Source organism: Zea mays, chromosome 6 (assembly GCF_902167145.1).
Source record: "Zea mays cultivar B73 chromosome 6, Zm-B73-REFERENCE-NAM-5.0, whole genome shotgun sequence".
In the NCBI taxonomy this organism is placed as follows: domain Eukaryota; kingdom Viridiplantae; phylum Streptophyta; class Magnoliopsida; order Poales; family Poaceae; genus Zea; species Zea mays.
The window spans coordinates 21,470,845-21,493,344 of NC_050101.1; positions in this window are offsets into that span (position 1 = coordinate 21,470,845).

Genomic DNA, 22,500 nt, shown 5'->3' on the forward strand with positions numbered 1-22,500 from the left:
TTTTCCCTCCGTTCCACCTTGCCCTTCACTCAAGACATGCCCTTTAGGTTCGGTGTCTTTCCACACGCTTGGACTTAGCTTATTTTCGAGTTCGTGCCCGAGCCTCCGTTTTCGGCCCGCGCACCATGGAGAACCCCTCGTTTTCAGCCCAAACGCAAGGCCGAACAGCCCTGCCGCCCGTCGCCGCGCGCCTCCTCCCGATTTCCCTCCGTTCCACCTTGACCTTCACTCCAGACATGCGCTCTAGGTTCGGTGTCTTTCCACACGCTGGGACTTATGTAACACCCGGTTTTAAAGAACAAAGCCGGGTGCATCTCATACTTGCGCCAAGAAGACAACATATATAATAACAGAGTGTATAGAGATAAATGTCATAAAACATCAGAGTATTTATTACATAGCGGAAGACTTATTACAAAATAAAGATAAATGTAAAACGAACTAAGGATCGACGGCGCCAATGTCGACTGAGAAACGCCACCTAGATCAGATCGAACTCCTCAGTGTTAGGCGGCTCCTCCTGAACCACCTGCTCTTCTCCTGTGGGGGGGTGTGAGACAGCAAGAGTGAGCTCACATACGATCATAGCTCAACAAGTCGTGGGGAATAATGTGACATGAACTCACCAAAGGTGGGAGTTCATGAAGTGTAAGGCTGATCAATGAAACAAAGGCTGAAGCTGAGCATTGCTTTTATAAGTTGGTCAAAATTTTATTAGCAGTTACTAAGTGTAAGTAAATACCAAACCATAGTAATAATAAGTAAAAGTAATAATAAAATAATCCCAAAATGCAATGAAATGACAGGTTAAGTTTAAGTTCCATAATTTAATCATGTGAGTGTCCGAGCCGCTCATGACCGTGAGCACGGCTAGTATACCAGTTTTACACTCTGCAGAGGTTGCGCATCTTTACCCACAAGTCGTGTTACCCATTTGCCACAGAGTTGATCAGACTCCATACACCTCTACCTAGGAAGCGAGGCAGGGTACCACTACGAGGCCTTTACAAAGTTCCACTAGCTTCAGACTACCCGCTACAGTTTATGGGAAGATCCAGTAAAGGGTTCCTGACTGACCGCCATCGCAGCAAAATCAACCAGGGACCTCCCCGCACTGACCTCTCCCCTACTGCCCTTGCCCCTTTCGGGTAAGGTAGCCCTCCCCTAGCTTTCCTAGTTAATCAGCCAAGGGCGTCCCATTCCACCCTTGTGGTAGCACTGTTTTCCCGGGTGGTTCTCCATGTTCCCATTAACATAATGATCTTAACATGAACAAGGAACAATAAAACAGATAACAATATATAGTATAACAATGAGTGATGAATATCTCTATACCCAAATCCACATAAAGCAATAGCATGTACTACCCAAAACTTTAGTAGTAAAACCAGTGGTGAAGCAAGGTATAAAGATAGTCAAATCTAGGGTATCCTATTGGGTCCCATCAAAATTAACCTATGCAGATCATTATGAATAATAAGAACATGAATGGGTAAAAGAAGTGATCAAGGGCACAACTTGCCTTCAACGAGCTCCTGCTCAGCTGTCTCTACTTGTTGAAGCTCAGGTTCCACAGTGGGTTGCTCGTCTACTCGCATCAATACAATACATACATGGCATGGCATAAATTAACATCACATCAAACATGCAAATAGAATATACAGTAATAAACTAGACATTAAAATAAGATCACAGGAACTGGAATCATTAAATTTGGAGTTATATATTTTAAGTTATGGGTTTTCTAATGTTTTATGTGCTTAATACAAGATTAAGTGAAATAATAATTTTAATGTGTTTGTCATGTCAGAACAGAGGCACAAATGGGTAGACAATATTATTACAAAAATTTAGGAACTGGAATGGACCAATTTGGAGTTCATATGCATTTACTATGAATTAAACAAGTTTTAACATTTATTTATGCACTAAAAATTAATTTCAGATATTAATTCCTGATTTTTAATACTCTCTGGATCGGGCCTTGAATTCTAGAAAGCGCAGGGACTTATACGCGAAATATACAATGACTCAGAGCGCCACAGCGCAGGACTGCGGGTTGATATCCTTTAAACCCAGGGTTTCTTTTACAAAACGTACCCGCGAAGGGGTACGCTTGGATCTCGGCCGTCGGATCAAAACCTGACCATCAGGGTTTTTATGAGCCCTAAACCACTCGGGTGCGCATGATTTGAATCCAACGGACGAGCATAGCCCTATCTAAACCGAGCCACGGATTCGATCTAAGCCGCCCGATACCGATCCGATGGCCACGCTTTAATGCATCGAAACGGTACCTGGAATTCTAATCTCATCCCTCCATCAGAGATCCAACGGCGCCACCCCATCATCCCCATCGGTCACCGGATTCAGGCGGCGCCACCCACGCCGAGCGGCGGTGTTCCGCCGGCGCACGAAGCCCAAGGTATCTAGCGCCCCAAACTCTAATTATACCGCTGCTAAACGTTGAAGGGACGAAGATGAGCAACGTAGGGTCGTCCTCACCTTAGTGTAGGGTGGCCGCGACGTTGTTCCACGGCGAATAGGGAGTCCGCGGCGGTGCAGAAACGACGGCGAGAAATTCGCCGGTGCCAGGTGATCGATTCCACCCCCAGATGCCACGGACGGCAAATACGGGTGTAGGCGCTCCTTCACAACCCAACCCCGAGGGCTGAAAACCAATGGTGCTAGGATTCACCGGCGGCGGCGAGTTGTCCGTGGGTAGCGGCGGCGCGGAGCTGGCGGTGGCAGAAGAACAGGAGGGGTAACGGGTGGAGAGAAGGATGCGGCTCGATTCCCTTTATGCGCCGGGTGGGTCAGCAACGGAATCCGAGGCTTGCGGATGGCGCGCGGGTTCGCGTTCGTTGCGGAGTTCGCTGCGTCGTTGACGAAGCTGACAGTATGGGCCCACCGCACAGAGAGTCGCTAACTACGCGCGCGAGGAGACCGGATCGCTGCCAGTGGGGCCCGCATGCCAGCGTGACAGCGCGCGCAAAGAAAGGAGAGCCTTGGGCCGCGCGAATGAAATTCTCAGATGGGCCAGATAACTCACCCGAGGCCCAAGTTTGCTTTTATTCTTTTCCCCTTTTTTTATTCTCCATTTCCCTTCATCTATTCCCAAATTCAATTTGAATTTCGAATTTCAATTTAAACTTGTGCCTAATTTATTCTTAATTCATGTTGTGGGATTTAGAATACCTACTTTGGAAATATAATCATTTATATATTTATTTTCTATATTTTGTATAATGTTTTCCTTCTCTTTGTTCAAACCCTAATTTTCAAATTTAGGGTTTTAATTCTACTTCTAGCAACTCTTATGTTATTATCTTTTAACATTATTATTTTATTTAATGCACAAACATATAAACTCCAACATATGCACTTTCTTTTATTTTAGAATCATTGTTTTATTTGGTCACACTCAATTACATAGGTGCTCTTTTTATGATGCATATGAGACACACAAAAATGAGAATAACTCTCTATTATTCCTGGTATACAATTTGGAGTATTACAAATCCTACCCCCCTTAAAAATAATCTCGTCCTCGAGATTTAGGAAGGACTAGGGAAAAGATGGGGAAAATCTATACGAAGCTCTTCTTCTCTTTCCCAAGTTGCTTCATCTTCTCCGTGGTGACTCCATTGAACTTTGCACATCTTTATCACCTTATTCCTTGTAACTCGAGTCAAAGTGTCCAGAACCTTAATAGGGTACTCAGCATAAGTCAAATCATCTTGAACACTAAGGTCCTCCATTGGTAACTGCTCCTCAGGTACCCTGAGGCACTTCTTTAGCTGAGACACATGAAACACATCATGTACATCTGACAGATGATCGGGTAACTCCAGTTGATATGCAACTTCACCCACTCGCTTTAAGATCAGGAAGGGTCCAATAAAGCGAGGGGACAACTTTCCTTTAACTTTAAATCTCCTCATACCACGAAGTTGTAACACCCGGTTTTAAAGGACAAAGCCGGGTGCATCTCATACATGCGCCAAGAAGACAACATATATAATAACAGAGTGTATAGAGATAAATGTCATAAATCATCAGAGTATTTATTACATAGCGGAAGACTTATTACAAAATAACATAATAAAGATAAAACGAACTAAGGATCGTCGGCGCCAATGTCGACTTAGAAACGCCACCTAGATCAGATCGAACTCCTCAGTGTTAGGCGGCTCCACTTCGACCACCTGCTCTTCTCCTGTGGGGGGGGTGTGAGACAGCAAGAGTGAGCTCACATACGTTCATAGCTCAACAAGTCGTGGGGAATAATGTGGCATGAACTCACCAAAGGTGGGAGTTCATGAAGTGTAAGGCTGATCAATGAAATAAAGGCTGAGGCTGAGCATTGCTTTTAAGTTGGTCAAAATTTTATTAGCAATTACTAAGTGTAAGTAGATACCAAACCTTAATAATAATAAAGAACAGTAATAGTAAAATAATCCCAAATGCGATGCAAATGTCAAATTGAATTTAAGTTCCATATTTAATCATGTGAGGGTCCGAGCCGCTCTTGACCGTGAGCACGGCTAGTATACCAGTTTTACACTCTGCAGAGGTTGTACCCTTTACCCACAAGTCGTGTTTCCCATGTCGCCAGGGTTAGCTAGGCCCTTAGACACTACCAAGGTGAATGGCTAGGGATCCACTACGAGGCCTTTACAAAGTTCCACTAGCTTCCGAAAACCCGCTACAGTTTATGGGAAGATCCAGTACAGGGTTCCTGGCTGACCGCCATCGCAGCAAAATCAACCAGGGACCTCCCCGCACTGACCTCTCCCCTACTGCCCTTGCCCCTTTCGGGTAAGGTAGTCTTCCACTAGCTTTCCTAGTTAATCAGCCAAGGGCGTCCCATTAAACCCTTGTGGTGGCACTGTTTTCCCGGGTGGTTCTCCATGTTCCCATTAACATAATGATCTTATCATGAACATAAAATAATGAACAGATAATAGAAAGTGTAGTCATGAGTCATAAATATCTTTATACCCAAATCCACATAAAGCAATAGCATGTACTACCCAAAAATTTAGTAGTAAAACCAGTGGGAAACAAGGTATAAAGATAGTCAAAATCTAGGGTATCCTATTGGGTCCCATCAAAATTAACCTATGCAGATCATTATGAATAATAAGAACATGAATAGGTAAAAGAAGTGATCAAGGGCACAACTTGCCTTCAACGAGCTCCTGCTCAGCTATCTCTACTTGTTGAAGCTCAGGTTCCACAGTGGGTTGCTCGTCTACTCGCATCAACACAATACATACATAGTATAGCCAAAATCAACATCACACCAAACAGATGAATGAAATATACAGTAAAAATCTACACATTAAAATGAAACCATAGGAACTGGAATCACTGAATTCGGAGTTATAGAATTCAAGTTATGAATTTCCTAAGATTTAAGGTGATTATAGTAGGATTAAATGTTAAATTAATGTTCTTACTGTTTTTATGCCAAAACAGAGACACTAAATGGTAGAGAATAATTGTACAAAATTGCAGAAATTGGAATGGTTCAATTTGAAGTTAAAATGAATTTTCTATGCATTTTACAAGTTTCTAGATTTGTTTTTGTATTAAAAATGAATTTCTAATATCATTTCTCTATTTTAATCTTCTCTGGACTGGGCCTCAAATACTAGAAAACGCAGGGGCTAGCGTGAAAGAATTCCCAAGACACACCGCACTGCCCTGAGGACGGCGGGTTCATAACACAAATCCTCAGGGACTCTTTAGCAAGATTACCGAGCCGAAGGGGTATCCACACATTTGGGCCGCCAGATCGAACATGGACGATCTGGATTAGATCGGACTCTTGTGATCTGACTTCCATTTACAGCCCTTCGATCTATAGCATACGGCTCCGATTTAAAATACCTAGATCAATCTGCGCCCGTTGGATCTTGATCAAACGGCGCTGGCTAATCCACCCAACCGGTACCCCTATGTTCTAATCGTGACCGCCCATTCACATATCAATGGCCAGCGCGCCATGGTTCTCAACACGGCTCAACCCGCGAACACCGACGCTGAGCACGACGGTGGCTCACCGGAGCTCACGGATTCCGACCACCCCGAGCCCCCAATTTCTAATTCACTCAGCCATCGCAAGATTCACGGTGGCCCGAACCCATGTCGCCCCTCAATTCCAGCCGCGACACAGCACAGGTCCCCGCCCACGGTGACCCACAATCTAGGCGGTCGGCATTGCTCCGGTGAGAAATTCCGGAAGCGCTCGCCGTGATTTCTACGCGGCGCTGCATCTATTGCTTCCTATCAACACCAGAGAAGGGCTCGGTGCAAACCTTGTTGTCCCGGTTGAAGCAGAGCCCCCAATCCGCGGTGGCGCGCCGTTCGTCGCCCGCGGCCAGCCCTCCTCCGAAGCTTACGAGCGGTCCGTGGGTGGACTTGTGGTGGCGGCGCGATGCGAATGAAGAGGAGACGGGGTCGTGGAAGGTGGATTGGCCTTTATCACCCGGGTCGCGGAATCGGAGCCCAGCTATCGCGGAAGGTGGGCGAGATCCGCCGCGCGACGCGGTCTGTTCGTTAGCGCGCGATGACCGGGATGACAGGTGGGTCCGTTTGTCAGCGTCTATTCCTCCTGAGCGCGCGAGCGATGTGAGCGGCTGGTCGGGCGGGCCCCGCCTCCCAGTGAGGTAGCGAGCGTGAGCGCGAGAGGGAGAAAGCAGTGCGCGCGGGTGGGGTTTACGTGTGACTGGCGCGTGGGCCCCGCGCGTCAGAGAGTGGGAGCGCGCGGTGGATGAGCCGCCTGGGCCGCGCGGGCGTGAATTCGGGTTGGGCCGAATTCCAGGTTCGTTGGCCCATCAGGTATAGTGTTCCTTTTCCTTTTTCTTTTATTTTTCTTTTATTTTCTCCTTTCTCCATTCTTTCACAAATTCAAATTTAAATCCTAATTTGAATTCAAACTGGTTTGTGAGCTTCTTAACTGAGTTAAGTACTTAAATTAAAATATTGGTGAGGACAAAATATATTCTTTCATACATTTATTTTCCTCTATTTTGTATAACCTCCTCCTTCTCTCTTTTCTTAATTCTAGGATTATTTAGGATTTAAATCCCCATTTGGATATTCACCTATTTCTTTTTGCATTAATTTAATATTGTCACAAGAATGCACACACAAATAAAATATTCAGCATGATGCAATGATTTAGTAGCATCTCTCTTTATTAATTGTTTTTGGGCATGGTGTTCACATATGACGATGCACAAAGATCAACCTCACATAAAGAGAAATTGTTCCTCTATTGGTATTATTCCTGACCAATTACAAAGTGGGTGTTACAAATCCTACCCCCCTTAAAATAATCTCGTCCCCGAGATTAAGAAGATCTAGGGAAAAGGTGGGGAAAATCTATACGAAGCTCTTCTTCTCTTTCCCAAGTTGCTTCATCTTCACCGTGGTGACTCCATTGCACTTTGCACATCTTTATAACCTTATTCCTCGTAACTCGAGTCAGAGTATCCAAAATCTTGATGGGGTACTCAGCATAAGTCAAGTCCTCTTGAACACTAAGGTCTTCCATTGGTAACTGTTCTTCAGGCACCCTGAGACATTTCTTCAGCTGAGATACATGAAAGACATCATGAACATCCGCAAGATGATCCGGTAACTCCAATTGATATGCAACCTCTCCCACTCGCTTTAAGATCAAGAAGGGTCCAATAAAGCGAGGGGACAACTTTCCTTTAACTTTAAATCTCCTCATGCCCCGGAGTGGTGACACCTTCAAATAGACATGATCACCCTCCTTAAACTCCAGTAGTCTTCTCCTATTATCAGCATAGCTCTTTTGTCTTGATTGTGCAATTCTCAAATTCTCCCTTATCATTCGAACTTGTTCCTCTGCCTCTTGAATAAGTTCAGGCCCAAAGAACTGTCTTTCTCCAGTTTGATCCCAATACAGTGGTGTCCTGCATTTTCTACCATATAGAGCTTCAAATGGTGACATCTTCAAACTGGCCTGATAGCTATTGTTATAAGAAAACTCAGCATAGGGTAAGCTCTTCTCCCAACTGCCACCATGCTTGAGAGCACAAGCTCTTAACATATCTTCCAGCACTTGATTAGTTCTCTCTGTCTGTCCATCAGTCTGGGGATGGTAGGCTGAGCTAAAATTCAACTTTGTATCCAAGCTCTCATGCAACTTCTTCCAAAATCGAGAAGTAAACTGTGATCCTCGATCAGACACGATCTTTTTAGGTACTCCATGTAAACAAACTATCCGAGTCATATACAATTCTGCTAGCTTGGCTCCCGTGTAATTAGTCCTCACCGGTATAAAATGAGCCACTTTTGTCAATCTGTCCACAATTACCCAAATAGAGTCATATCCTGCTGGAGTGCGGGGTAGTCCAACAATAAAATCCATACCAATTTCTTCCCATTTCCACTCCGGTATCTTCAATGGGTGCAATAATCCAGCGGGCCTTTGATGTTCGGCCTTGACTCTTTGACATACATCACACTTAGCCACATGTGCAGCAACATCTCTTTTCAGTCCATACCACCAATACTTTTGCTTCAAATCTTGATACATCTTAGTGCTACCAGGGTGGATAGAATAATTAGAATCATGGGCTTCTTTCAATATAGTCTCACGGAGGCTATCAATCTCTGGAACACATATCCGATCTTTGAACCATATAGTACCTTGCTCATCCTCCGTGAATTCCGGAACTCGACCTTCCGTGATTAGATCCTTAATCTCTTGAATCTTAGCATCACCAACCTGACCTTTACGAATCTCTTGCTCCAAGGTAGGTTCCAACTCAATGGTGACTCCTTCAGTGTGAGTAACAATTCCCAGGTTGAGCTTCTCAAAATCTTTTGCCAATTCATCGGGTAGTTGGACAACGAAAGCGGAGTGAACATGCTCCTTCCGACTCAAGGCATCTGCAACCAAATTCGCCTTGCCCGGATGATAGTGAATCTCCAAATCATAATCCTTAATGAGTTCCAACCAACGGCGTTGCCTAAGGTTGAGATCCTTCTGAGTGAATATATACTTCAAACTCTTATGGTCCGTGTATACTTGGCACTTAGTTCCCATAATGTAGTGTCTCCAAATCTTAAGTGCATGCACAACGGCAGCCAACTCTAAGTCATGGGTGGGGTAGTTCAATTCATGCTTCCGCAACTGACGAGATGCATAGGCAATCACATGTCCTTCTTGCATGAGCACACATCCAAGTCCTTGACCACATGCATCACAGTAAATGTCAAATCCCTTCTGCAGATCTGGCATAATCAATACTGGAGGTGACATCAATCTCTCCTTCAATTGATCAAAACTCTCTTGGCATTTCTCATCCCACTTGAATTCTCTTCCTTTCTCCAAAAGCGATGTCATGGGCTTAGCAATCTTAGAAAATCCTTCAATAAATCTCCGATAATATCCTGCGAGTCCCAAGAAACTCCGAATCTCCGTAACTGTAGTGGGCACTCTCCACTCCATTATCTCCTTCACTTTAGCAGGATCCACTGCTATTCCTCCATTAGAAATAATATGACCAAGGAATGGCACCTTGTCAATCCAAAACTCGCACTTGCTGAACTTAGCATAGAGTTGATTATCTCGTAACTTCTGTAGCACCAACCTTAGATGTTGTTCATGATCACTTTCATTCTTAGAATAGATAAGAATATCGTCGATAAACACCACGACGAATCTGTCCAAATACTCCATAAACACTTTGTTCATCAAATTCATGAAATAAGCTGGTGCATTGGTTAATCCAAATGACATAACAGTAAACTCATATAATCCATATCGAGTTGAGAAAGCCGTCTTGGGAATATCCGATGGTCTAATCCTCATCTGATGGTAACCCGATCGGAGATCAATCTTCGAGAATACCCTGGCTCCTCTCATCTGATCAAATAAATCCTCAATACGGGGCAACGGGTACTTGTTCTTCACTGTAACATCATTAAGAGATCTATAATCCACACACATCCGCTGTGATCCATCCTTCTTCTGCACAAATAACACCGGTGCTCCCCAAGGTGAGGAACTCGGACGAATGTAACCGGCCTCTTGTAACTCCGTCAACTGCTTCTTCAGTTCCTTCAACTCCTCTACGGACATTCTATATGGCCGTTTAGAAATAGGGGCGGTTCCAGGTAAGAGATCAATAACAAACTCAACTTCTCTATCAGGTGGCATCCCTGGTAACTCCTCTGGAAAGACATCCGGAAAATCTCTGACCACCCGGATGTTGTCACCAACAAACTCCTCAGGCATAAAGAACATTGCACGCATGGATGAGGAGGTTACTGCAATATTAACTTGAAATCTTTCTCCTTTAGTGGTAGTGAGCTCTACGGTACCTCTACCACATGCTATAACGGCCTTTGCCTTTCTTAGCCATGACATACCAAGGATCAGATCTATACTGCTTGACTCTAATATTATAGCAGTAGCTCCAAATTCTCTACCCATAATGGTCAATGTCAATCTACGGGTCATTTGACTTGCCTCAACAGGTCCTTTAGGTGTAATTACTATCATGGGTTTTCTCATATTTAGCAGTGGTATTTCATTTGTGTTGGCATATCTAGCAGACATGAATGAATGTGTAGCACCAGAATCAAATAATATTGTTGCAGGAATTGCATTAACATAAAACATACCAATTACGAGGTCCCCGCCATCAGGAGTGTCATCAATGCTGACTTGATTCACCCTGGCTATAGAATATCCCTTGCCAGGGGTCTGTTGCTTGTTCTGAGCTGGAGTAGTAGCAATCCTCTGTGGGCAGACATTTGCATAATGACCAATCTTCCCACACTTGAAACATTGAGTGCCCGGACTCTGTCCTGAAAACTTTGTCGGGGTGCCCGTGGGCGTAGCCTGTCGAGGAGGTGGAGTCCTCAGTGGTGATTGCTGAACTGGGCGTGGTCCTCCGGGTCGAGTCGGTGTACCCTGTGGTGAACTGTAGCGAGGACGAACACTGCTGCTTCCTTGTCCTTGAGATATTGCCTTTCTCTTCAAATCTCCCAGCTGAACACGCTTGTGTTCAATAGCAAGAGCCTTATCCAACAGTCTCTGAAATGATGGAAATGTGTGTGCCACAAGAGCATACTGCAGGGGTCCATTAAGTCCTTCAATAAAATGCTCCTGCTTCCTCTCATCTTCAGCAACTTCTTCAGGGGCATATCTGGATAACTGAATAAACTTGTCGCGGTACTCGCTGACTGACATACTTCCTTGCTTCAGCGACAGAAACTCCTTCTTCTTGATCTTTATCATACCAGCTGGAATATGGTAGTTCCTGAATTGTGTACTAAACTCTGCCCAAGTAATAGTATCCGCAGCATCATGGGCAGCAGTATAAGAATCCCACCAGTCAGCAGCAGGACCTGTCAGACGTCCAGAAGCATATAAAACCTTCTCCCGGTCCGTGCACTGTGCAATATTCAGCATCTTTTCAACGGACTTCAGCCAATCATCCGCGTCCAGTGGATCAGGTGAGCTAGCGAATGTAGGTGGCTTATGGCTCATGAACTCTCTATGCTTGTCTCGGGGTGGAACTGGTGGTGGTGGTGGAGGCAGTGGCACTTGTTGCTGCTGTTGCTGTTGTTGAAGTTGTTGTTGCAGCTGCTGTTGTTGCGCCCTCCTTTCTTGGCGTATCTCATCTCTCTCCTGGCGCAACTCCTGGCGTATATCTTCTCTTTCCTGACGCATTTCTTGGCGTTCTTGCTGCATCTGGGCACGCATATCAGCCATAGTGTCCGCCATTTGCTGCATCACCGCCATCTGAGCAGCAACCAGTGGGTCAACTCCGCCTGGTGGAGGATTAGGAGGATTCATCTCTGCAGGGTGCGGCTGAGGTTGTCTATAAATTCTTCGAGTGTGTCGGTTAGGAGGCAAATCAATTCCACCACCCCTCCTGGTATTGACCATCTGAGTTAGATACATATGGTAAGAAAGAGCAGTAGACAAGGCAGTAATTACAATTGTGTTACTTTGGGGGATTTATTAGCTAAGCAGATTAATATTTCACCTACTATAGCTAATTCAATACCTTATGTTGGTACATGCTAAGATGTCCATCTATAATAATTCAATCAATCAAAGAAGCAAATCAGACATTTAGCATCAGCACAATCAACCAACATTTTTTTTTTAGAAAATAGTTTTAACTTTTGTTTCGGATTCCCTAACTCTTAAGAATGTCATAGGGGTAGGGATTCCAAGGTTTGAAATCCATCTTGTCTCAGAGTAGAAAAGGTAAGAATGATCAGAGTAGAACTGTAGAAGGTGAGACAGGATCAAGATAAGGTAAGTATGGAATGAATCAGAGTAAGATAAGTAGGTAAGGGTTTTGTCCATTTCTATCTAGGTTTCGTCCTACAGTCAACATTTCCTCTGATACCACTTCTGTAACACCCGGTTTTAAAGGACAAAGCCGGGTGCATCTCATACATGCGCCAAGAAGACAACATATATAATAACAGAGTGTATAGAGATAAATGTCATAAATCATCAGAGTATTTATTACATAGCGGAAGACTTATTACAAAATAACATAATAAAGATAAAACGAACTAAGGATCGTCGGCGCCAATGTCGACTTAGAAACGCCACCTAGATCAGATCGAACTCCTCAGTGTTAGGCGGCTCCACTTCGACCACCTGCTCTTCTCCTGTGGGGGGGGTGTGAGACAGCAAGAGTGAGCTCACATACGTTCATAGCTCAACAAGTCGTGGGGAATAATGTGGCATGAACTCACCAAAGGTGGGAGTTCATGAAGTGTAAGGCTGATCAATGAAATAAAGGCTGAGGCTGAGCATTGCTTTTAAGTTGGTCAAAATTTTATTAGCAATTACTAAGTGTAAGTAGATACCAAACCTTAATAATAATAAAGAACAGTAATAGTAAAATAATCCCAAATGCGATGCAAATGTCAAATTGAATTTAAGTTCCATATTTAATCATGTGAGGGTCCGAGCCGCTCTTGACCGTGAGCACGGCTAGTATACCAGTTTTACACTCTGCAGAGGTTGTACCCTTTACCCACAAGTCGTGTTTCCCATGTCGCCAGGGTTAGCTAGGCCCTTAGACACTACCAAGGTGAATGGCTAGGGATCCACTACGAGGCCTTTACAAAGTTCCACTAGCTTCCGAAAACCCGCTACAGTTTATGGGAAGATCCAGTACAGGGTTCCTGGCTGACCGCCATCGCAGCAAAATCAACCAGGGACCTCCCCGCACTGACCTCTCCCCTACTGCCCTTGCCCCTTTCGGGTAAGGTAGTCTTCCACTAGCTTTCCTAGTTAATCAGCCAAGGGCGTCCCATTAAACCCTTGTGGTGGCACTGTTTTCCCGGGTGGTTCTCCATGTTCCCATTAACATAATGATCTTATCATGAACATAAAATAATGAACAGATAATAGAAAGTGTAGTCATGAGTCATAAATATCTTTATACCCAAATCCACATAAAGCAATAGCATGTACTACCCAAAAATTTAGTAGTAAAACCAGTGGGAAACAAGGTATAAAGATAGTCAAAATCTAGGGTATCCTATTGGGTCCCATCAAAATTAACCTATGCAGATCATTATGAATAATAAGAACATGAATAGGTAAAAGAAGTGATCAAGGGCACAACTTGCCTTCAACGAGCTCCTGCTCAGCTATCTCTACTTGTTGAAGCTCAGGTTCCACAGTGGGTTGCTCGTCTACTCGCATCAACACAATACATACATAGTATAGCCAAAATCAACATCACACCAAACAGATGAATGAAATATACAGTAAAAATCTACACATTAAAATGAAACCATAGGAACTGGAATCACTGAATTCGGAGTTATAGAATTCAAGTTATGAATTTCCTAAGATTTAAGGTGATTATAGTAGGATTAAATGTTAAATTAATGTTCTTACTGTTTTTATGCCAAAACAGAGACACTAAATGGTAGAGAATAATTGTACAAAATTGCAGAAATTGGAATGGTTCAATTTGAAGTTAAAATGAATTTTCTATGCATTTTACAAGTTTCTAGATTTGTTTTTGTATTAAAAATGAATTTCTAATATCATTTCTCTATTTTAATCTTCTCTGGACTGGGCCTCAAATACTAGAAAACGCAGGGGCTAGCGTGAAAGAATTCCCAAGACACACCGCACTGCCCTGAGGACGGCGGGTTCATAACACAAATCCTCAGGGACTCTTTAGCAAGATTACCGAGCCGAAGGGGTATCCACACATTTGGGCCGCCAGATCGAACATGGACGATCTGGATTAGATCGGACTCTTGTGATCTGACTTCCATTTACAGCCCTTCGATCTATAGCATACGGCTCCGATTTAAAATACCTAGATCAATCTGCGCCCGTTGGATCTTGATCAAACGGCGCTGGCTAATCCACCCAACCGGTACCCCTATGTTCTAATCGTGACCGCCCATTCACATATCAATGGCCAGCGCGCCATGGTTCTCAACACGGCTCAACCCGCGAACACCGACGCTGAGCACGACGGTGGCTCACCGGAGCTCACGGATTCCGACCACCCCGAGCCCCCAATTTCTAATTCACTCAGCCATCGCAAGATTCACGGTGGCCCGAACCCATGTCGCCCCTCAATTCCAGCCGCGACACAGCACAGGTCCCCGCCCACGGTGACCCACAATCTAGGCGGTCGGCATTGCTCCGGTGAGAAATTCCGGAAGCGCTCGCCGTGATTTCTACGCGGCGCTGCATCTATTGCTTCCTATCAACACCAGAGAAGGGCTCGGTGCAAACCTTGTTGTCCCGGTTGAAGCAGAGCCCCCAATCCGCGGTGGCGCGCCGTTCGTCGCCCGCGGCCAGCCCTCCTCCGAAGCTTACGAGCGGTCCGTGGGTGGACTTGTGGTGGCGGCGCGATGCGAATGAAGAGGAGACGGGGTCATGGAAGGTGGATTGGCCTTTATCACCCGGGTCGCGGAATCGGAGCCCAGCTATCGCGGAAGGTGGGCGAGATCCGCCGCGCGACGCGGTCTGTTCGTTAGCGCGCGATGACCGGGATGACAGGTGGGTCCGTTTGTCAGCGTCTATTCCTCCTGAGCGCGCGAGCGATGTGAGCGGCTGGTCGGGCGGGCCCCGCCTCCCAGTGAGGTAGCGAGCGTGAGCGCGAGAGGGAGAAAGCAGTGCGCGCGGGTGGGGTTTACGTGTGACTGGCGCGTGGGCCCCGCGCGTCAGAGAGTGGGAGCGCGCGGTGGATGAGCCGCCTGGGCCGCGCGGGCGTGAATTCGGGTTGGGCCGAATTCCAGGTTCGTTGGCCCATCAGGTATAGTGTTCCTTTTCCTTTTTCTTTTATTTTTCTTTTATTTTCTCCTTTCTCCATTCTTTCACAAATTCAAATTTAAATCCTAATTTGAATTCAAACTGGTTTGTGAGCTTCTTAACTGAGTTAAGTACTTAAATTAAAATATTGGTGAGGACAAAATATATTCTTTCATACATTTATTTTCCTCTATTTTGTATAACCTCCTCCTTCTCTCTTTTCTTAATTCTAGGATTATTTAGGATTTAAATCCCCATTTGGATATTCACCTATTTCTTTTTGCATTAATTTAATATTGTCACAAGAATGCACACACAAATAAAATATTCAGCATGATGCAATGATTTAGTAGCATCTCTCTTTATTAATTGTTTTTGGGCATGGTGTTCACATATGACGATGCACAAAGATCAACCTCACATAAAGAGAAATTGTTCCTCTATTGGTATTATTCCTGACCAATTACAAAGTGGGTGTTACAGAAGTGGTGACACCTTCAAGTAGACATGATCACCCTCCTTAAACTCCAGTAGCCTTCTCCTATTATCAGCATAGCTCTTTTGTCTGGACTGTGCAATTCTCAAATTTTCTCTTATCATTTGTACTTGTTCTTCTGCCTCTTGAATAAGCTCAGGCCCAAAGAACTGTCTTTCTCCAGTTTGATCCCAATATAGGGGAGTCCTGCATTTTCTGCCATACAAAGCCTCAAATGGTGACATCTTCAAACTAGCCTGGTAGCTATTATTATAAGAAAACTCAGCATAGGGTAAACTCTTCTCCCAACTACCACCATGCTTAAGAGCACAAGCTCTTAACATATCTTCTAGCACTTGATTAGTCCTCTCTGTCTGTCCATCAGTCTGGGGATGGTAGGCTGAGCTAAAATTCAACTTTGTATCCAAACTCTCATGCAACTTCTTCCAAAATCGAGAAGTAAACTGTGATCCTCGATCAGACACGATCTTCTTAGGCACTCCATGTAAACAAACTATCCGAGTCATATACAATTCTGCTAGCTTGGCTCCCGTGTAATTAGTCCTCACAGGTATAAAATGAGCCACCTTTGTCAATCTGTCCACGATTACCCAAATAGAGTCATACCCAGCAGGGGTGCGGGGTAGTCCAACAATAAAATCCATTCCAATTTCTTCCCATTTCCACTCAGGTATCTTCAATGGGTGCAACAATCCAGCGGGTCTTTGATGTTCGGCCTTAACTCTTTGACACACATCACACTTAGCCACATGAGCAGCCACATCTCTTTTCAGTCCATACCACCAATACTTTCGCTTCAAATCTTGATACATCTTAGTACTTCCAGGGTGGATGGAGTAATCAGAATCATGAGCTTCTTTCAATATAGCCTCACGGAGGCTATTAATCTCTGGAACACATATCCGATCTTTGAACCATATAGTACCTTGCTCATCCTCCGTGAATTCTGGAACTCGACCATCCGTGATTAGATCCTTAATCTCTTGAATCTTAGCATCACCAACCTGTCCTTTACGAATCTCTTGCTCCAAGGTAGGTTCCAACTCAATGGTGACTCCTTCAGTATGAGTAACAATTCCCAAATTGAGTCTCTCGAAATCTTTTGCTAAATCATCAGGTAGCTGGACAACGAAAGCGGAGTGAACATGTTCTTTCCGACTCAAGGCGTCTGCAACCAAATTTGCCTTGCCCGGATGATAGTGAATCTCCAAATCATAATCCTTAATGAGCTCCAACCAACGACGTTGCCTAAGGTTGAGATCTTTCTGAGTGAATATATACTTCAAACTCTTGTGATCCGTATACACTTGGCACTTAGTTCCCATAATGTAGTGTCTCCAAATCTTAAGTGCATGCACAACGGCAGCCAACTCTAAGTCATGGGTGGGATAGTTCAATTCATGCTTTCGCAACTGACGAGATGCATAGGCAATCACATGACCTTCTTGCATAAGCACACATCCAAGTCCTTGGCCACATGCATCACAATAAATGTCAAATCTCTTCTGCAGATCTGGCATAATCAATACTGGAGGTGACATCAATCTTTCCTTCAATTGATCAAAGCTCTCTTGACATTTCTCATCCCACTTAAATTCTTTTCCTTTCTCCAAAAGCGATGTCATAGGCTTGGCAATCTTAGAAAACCCTTCAATAAATCTCCGATAATATCCTGCGAGTCCCAAGAAACTCCGAATCTCCGTAACTGTAGTGGGCACTCTCCATTCCATAATCTCCTTCACTTTAGCAGGATCCACTGCTATTCCTCCATTAGAAATAATATGACCAAGGAACGGCACCTTGTCAATCCAAAACTCGCACTTGCTGAACTTAGCGTAGAGTTGATTATCTCGTAGCTTCTGTAGCACCAACCTCAGATGTTGCTCATGATCACTTTCATTCCTAGAATAGATAAGAATATCGTCGATGAACACCACGACGAATCTGTCCAAGTACTCCATAAATACCTTGTTCATCAAATTCATGAAATATGCTGGTGCATTGGTTAATCCAAATGACATAACAGTAAACTCATATAATCCATATCGGGTTGAGAAAGCCGTCTTAGGAATATCCGATGGTCTAATCTTCATCTGATGGTATCCCGATCGGAGATCAATCTTCGAGAATACCCTGGCTCCTCTCATCTGATCAAATAAATCCTCAATACGGGGCAACGGATACTTGTTCTTCACCGTGACATCATTAAGGGATCTATAATCCACACACATCCGTTGTGATCCATCCTTCTTCTGCACAAATAACACCGGTGCTCCCCAAGGTGATGAACTTGGTCGAATATAACCAGCCTCTTGTAACTCTGTTAACTGCTTCTTCAGTTCCTTCAACTCTTCTACGGACATTCTATATGGCCGTTTAGAAATAGGGGCGGTTCCAGGTAAGAGATCAATAACAAACTCAACTTCTCTATCAGGTGGCATCCCTGGTAACTCCTCTGGAAAGACATCCGGAAAATCTCTAACCACCCGGATATTGTCACCAACAAACTCCTCAGGCATAAAGAACATTGCACACATGGATGAGGAGGTTACTGCAATGTTAACTTGAAACCTTTCTCCTTTAGTAGTAGTGAGTTCTACGGTACCTCTACCACATGCTATAACGGCCTTTGCCTTTCTTAGCCATGACATACCAAGGATCAGATCTATACTGCTTGACTCTAATATTATAGCAGTAGCTCCAAAATCTCTACCCATAATGGTTAATGTCAATCTACGTGTCATTTGATTCGCCTCAACAGGCCCTTTAGGTGTAATTACTATCAGGGGTTTTCTCATATTTAGCAGTGGTATTTCATTTGTGTTGGCATATCTAGCAGACATGAATGAATGTGTAGCACCAGAATCAAATAATATGGTTGCAGGAATTGCATTAACATAAAACATACCAATAATGAGGTCACCACCATCAGGAGCATCATCAATGCTGACTTGATTAACCCTGGCTATAGAATATCCCTTGCCAGGGGTCTGTTGCTTGTTCGGAGCTGGAGTAGTGGCAATCCTCTGTGGGCAGACATTTGCATAATGACCAATCTTCCCACACTTGAAACATTGAGTGCCCGGACTCTGTCCTGCAAACTTCGTCGGGGTGCCTGTGGGAGTAGCCTGTCGAGGAGGTGGAGTCCTCAGTGGTGATTGCTGAACTGGGCGTGGTCCTCCGGGTCGAGTCGGTGTACCCTGTGGTGAACTGTAGCGAGGACGAACACTGCTGCTACCCTGTCCTTGTGAGATAGCCTTCCTCTTCAAATCACCCAGTTGAACACGCTTGTGTTCAATAGCAAGAGCCTTATCCAATAGCCTCTGAAATGACGGAAAAGTGTGTGCCACTAGAGCATACTGCAGCGGTCCATTAAGTCCTTCAATAAAGTGCTCCTGCTTCCTCTCATCCTCAGCAACTTCCTCCGGAGCATACCTCGACAACTGAATGAATTTGTCTCTGTACTCGCTGACCGACATATTGCCTTGCTTCAATGACAGAAACTCCTTCTTCTTGATCTTGATCATACCAGCTGGAATATGGTAGTTCCTGAATTGCGTACTGAATTCTGCCCAAGTAATAGCATCCGCAGCATCATGGGCAGCTGTGTAAGAATCCCACCAGTCAGCAGCAGGACCAGTCAGACGTCCAGAAGCATATAAGACCTTCTCCCGATCATTGCGCAATATTCAGCATCTTCTCAATTGCTTTCAGCCAATCATCCGCGTCCAGTGGATCAGGTGAGCTAGCGAATGTAGGTGGCTTATGACTCATGAACTCCCGGTGCTTATCACGAGGTGGAACCGGTGGTGGTGGTGGAGGCAGTGGTACTTGTTGCTGCTGTTGTTGAAGTTGTTGTTGCAGCTGCTGTTGTTGCGCCCTCCTTTCTTGGCGTATCTCATCTCTCTCCTGGCGCAGCTCCTGGCGTATATCTTCTCTTTCTTGACGCATCTCCTGGCGTTCTTGCTGCATCTGGGCACGCATATCAGCCATGGTGTCTGCCATCTGCTGCATCACCGCCATCTGAGCAGCAACCAGTGGGTCAACTCCGCCTGGTGGAGGATTGGGAGGATTCATCCCGGCAGGTTGTGGCTGAGGTTGTCTTCGAGTGTGTTGGTTAGGAGGCAAATCAATTCCACCACCCCTCCTGGTATTGACCATCTGAGTTAGATACATATGGTAAGAAAGAGCAGTAGACAAGGCAGTAGTTACAATCATGTTACTTTGGGGGATTTATTAGCTACGCAGATTAATATTTCCTACTATAGCTAATTCAATACCTTATGTTGGTACATGCTAAAATGTCCATCTATACTATTTCAATCAATCAAAGAAGCAAATCAGGCATTGATCATCAGAACAATCAACCAATATTTTTAATAGAGAAAATAGTTTTAATTTTGTCTTAGGCTTCCTATCTCTTAAAAATGTCATAGGGGTAGGGATTCCAAGGTGTGAAATCCATCTTGTCTCAGAGTAGAAAAGGTAAGAATGACAGAGTAGAACAGTAGAAGGTGAGACAGGATCAAGATAAGTATAGAAAGAATCAGAGTAAGATAAGTAGGTAAGGGTTGTCCATTTCTATCTAGGTCTCGTCCTACAGTCAACATTTCCTCTGATACCACTTCTGTAACACCCGGTTTTAAAGAACAAAGCCGGGTGCATCTCATACATGCGCCAAGAAGACAACATATATAATAACAGAGTGTATAGAGATAAATGTCATAAAACATCAGAGTATTTATTACATAGCGGAAGACTTATTACAAAATAAAGATAAATGTAAAACGAACTAAGGATCGACGGCGCCAATGTCGACTGAGAAACGCCACCTAGATCAGATCGAACTCCTCAGTGTTAGGCGGCTCCTCCTGAACCACCTGCTCTTCTCCTGTGGGGGGGGTGTGAGACAGCAAGAGTGAGCTCACATACGATCATAGCTCAACAAGTCGTGGGGAATAATGTGACATGAACTCACCAAAGGTGGGAGTTCATGAAGTGTAAGGCTGATCAATGAAACAAAGGCTGAAGCTGAGCATTGCTTTTATAAGTTGGTCAAAATTTTATTAGCAGTTACTAAGTGTAAGTAAATACCAAACCATAGTAATAATAAGTAAAAGTAATAATAAAATAATCCCAAAATGCAATGAAATGACAGGTTAAGTTTAAGTTCCATAATTTAATCATGTGAGTGTCCGAGCCGCTCATGACCGTGAGCACGGCTAGTATACCAGTTTTACACTCTGCAGAGGTTGCGCATCTTTACCCACAAGTCGTGTTACCCATTTGCCACAGAGTTGATCAGACTCCATACACCTCTACCTAGGAAGCGAGGCAGGGTACCACTACGAGGCCTTTACAAAGTTCCACTAGCTTCAGACTACCCGCTACAGTTTATGGGAAGATCCAGTAAAGGGTTCCTGACTGACCGCCATCGCAGCAAAATCAACCAGGGACCTCCCCGCACTGACCTCTCCCCTACTGCCCTTGCCCCTTTCGGGTAAGGTAGCCCTCCCCTAGCTTTCCTAGTTAATCAGCCAAGGGCGTCCCATTCCACCCTTGTGGTAGCACTGTTTTCCCGGGTGGTTCTCCATGTTCCCATTAACATAATGATCTTAACATGAACAAGGAACAATAAAACAGATAACAATATATAGTATAACAATGAGTGATGAATATCTCTATACCCAAATCCACATAAAGCAATAGCATGTACTACCCAAAACTTTAGTAGTAAAACCAGTGGTGAAGCAAGGTATAAAGATAGTCAAATCTAGGGTATCCTATTGGGTCCCATCAAAATTAACCTATGCAGATCATTATGAATAATAAGAACATGAATGGGTAAAAGAAGTGATCAAGGGCACAACTTGCCTTCAACGAGCTCCTGCTCAGCTGTCTCTACTTGTTGAAGCTCAGGTTCCACAGTGGGTTGCTCGTCTACTCGCATCAATACAATACATACATGGCATGGCATAAATTAACATCACATCAAACATGCAAATAGAATATACAGTAATAAACTAGACATTAAAATAAGATCACAGGAACTGGAATCATTAAAATTGGAGTTATATATTTTAAGTTATGGGTTTTCTAATGTTTTATGTGCTTAATACAAGATTAAGTGAAATAATAATTTTAATGTGTTTGTCATGTCAGAACAGAGGCACAAATGGGTAGACAATATTATTACAAAAATTTAGGAACTGGAATGGACCAATTTGGAGTTCATATGCATTTACTATGAATTAAACAAGTTTTAACATTTATTTATGCACTAAAAATTAATTTCAGATATTAATTCCTGATTTTTAATACTCTCTGGATCGGGCCTTGAATTCTAGAAAGCGCAGGGACTTATACGCGAAATATACAATGACTCAGAGCGCCACAGCGCAGGACTGCGGGTTGATATCCTTTAAACCCAGGGTTTCTTTTACAAAACGTACCCGCGAAGGGGTACGCTTGGATCTCGGCCGTCGGATCAAAATCTGACCATCAGGGTTTTTATGAGCCCTAAACCACTCGGGTGCGCATGATTTGAATCCAACGGACGAGCATAGCCCTATCTAAACCGAGCCACAGATTCGATCTAAGCCGCCCGATACCGATCCGATGGCCACGCTTTAATGCATCGAAACGGTACCTGGAATTCTAATCTCATCCCTCCATCAGAGATCCA